The following is a 2,263-nucleotide window of genomic DNA, read 5'->3' on the forward strand; positions in this document are numbered from 1 at the left end:
ATGTTGCAACTTAATAACCAACTTGTCATATGGCACCCTGTCAAATACTTTTGAAAGAAAAAAAAAGACAGTATATGCCTTACCCTCATCCACTGCTCTTGTTAGTCTATTGTAAAAGGTAACTAGATTACTAAAACAAGAGCACAATTTAACAAATCTATGCTGGGCTGCATAAATAATATTGTCCCATCTGTTCAATTCTATATACAAGTTCTTATCAATAAATTAAAGATGACAAGAAATTATATTCTTGGTTTAATCCTTTATTGAAGTGTATGCAAATGAACTTTGTGCATGAAGTATCTTCATATCTGGACTATTTGTATATAGAGGCTAATTTATTTTTTATTCGTGGAGGACTGGTTGAGCCCTCCTAATGACGGATTAAGTACCATTCCTATGACTGTAGCCTGTGTGTTCACTGGGCCAGTTTGCCTGCTTGCAGGATGAAAAACCCATGATAAATTGGGTGTGTGTGGAGGGGGGGGACCCTGCTGTCCATGCCCAAGACTGGCTAACTTGGCTGTGGCTGAGAAAGATCCTTAAGCTCCTCACGTCGTCGACGGGAATCGAACCTAGGACACTACTTCCCCGGGCATATGGTTGCGAAGTGATGCACTTCGCAACCATATGCCTGGGGAACTCACACATCTTTTCGGGTGTATATAGTGTTATGCATTATCGGAAAGGTCACTACCCAAACTGGGTATGTTTGCTTATTAAAAGATTAAACCAAGAATATGATTTCTTGATTTATTTAATTTATAGTACAACCTAGTGAAAAAACTATCAACAAGTTCTTACCAATGTTTTCAAACTCTTAAAAAGTACAGAAGAAATACAAATAGGCCTATAGTCTGATACTTCCATCATCCTTATGCAATGGCATTATCTTACCTTCCTTCCTGTCCTGTTGCAAGACTTTCATTAAATAGGCAAGTTAATGGCAGAGTCAGTCCCACAGCACATTCCCTTAAAACAAATGGTGAAATTTACCTATTACTGCAAAAATATTAATACTGTATTATAAAATGTACCACTTTTTACATATATGCAGACTCTTGAGGAGACATTTCTCACAAGAGCTTCCAGGCTTCACCTTGAGTAACTTCATCTCTCTGTACACTATTGTTTGGTTGTCTATGGCTAAGTAATGACTTCTAAGCTATTTTTGTACATAAATCTTCAGCTTTCACTTTTCATTTGGACTGTGTTGTTGTTGTTATGTTCGATCAAGTCGTTTTCGACTCCTGGTGATTCTATGAACATACATTCTCCATTCAGATCTGTTCCTGGCCATATCTTTCAGAATTTCCAAGTACATTCCAGTTGCTTCTTTAACTCCATCCACCCATCTAATTCTTGGTCTTCCTCTTCTCCTGCTTCCATCAACTTTAGCAAGCATTGTCATCTTTTCCAGACTGTCATTGCTTGCATAATATGTCCGAAGTATGACAATTTTTGTTTGATGATCATGGCTTCGAGGGAGCAATCTGGCTTTATTCTGTCTATCACTGATTTATTGGTTTGCTTTTCAGTCCAGTATTCTTAGTAATTCTTAAGTATTCTTAGTAAGCGTCTCCAAACCCATAATCTTTCTTCTTTCACTCTTTCTCAGGGTTCAACTTTCACATCCATGCAGTACCACAAGGAATACCATTGCTTTCACGATTCTGATTTTTGTTGCGAGGCTAATATCTTTATCTTTAAAGATCTTGCTTAAATTTGTCATTGCTTTCTTTTCTTGAGTAATAATCTTCTTCTAACTTCTTCAGTACAATAACCATCTTGATCAATTCGGGATCCTAGGAGCACAAAATTGTTAACTGCTTCCATTTTCTCCCCATTCACTTCAAAATCATTAAGTTCACATGTTGCCATAACTTTTGTCTTTTTGAAGTTAAGTTTAAGACCATATTTAGCACTTTCTTCTTTAACTTTCATAATAATCTTCTTTGCATTCTGCTAGCAAGGTGGTATCATCTGCATACCTCAAATTATTAATATTTCTTCCACCAATTTTAATTCCAACTGAAGACTCCTTCAGCACTGCCATTCTTAAAATGTATTTGCTGTACAAGTTAAATAGGTACAGAGATAAAATACATCCTTGTCACATCCCTTTACCTATTGTGAAATACTCAGTTTCTCCAAGATCTGTTCGGACAGTAGCTTCTTCTTCATAATAAAGATTCCTCAGAAAGATAAGTGATATCATCCCATATTAACACATTCCACAGTTTCACATGATCTACAGAGTGAA

The sequence above is a fragment of the Typopeltis vanoorti genome, chromosome 9, assembly GCF_054136105.1.
Source record: "Typopeltis vanoorti isolate ZY-2024b chromosome 9, IOZ_Tvanoo_1.0, whole genome shotgun sequence".
Classification (NCBI taxonomy): Eukaryota; Metazoa; Arthropoda; class Arachnida; order Uropygi; family Thelyphonidae; genus Typopeltis; species Typopeltis vanoorti.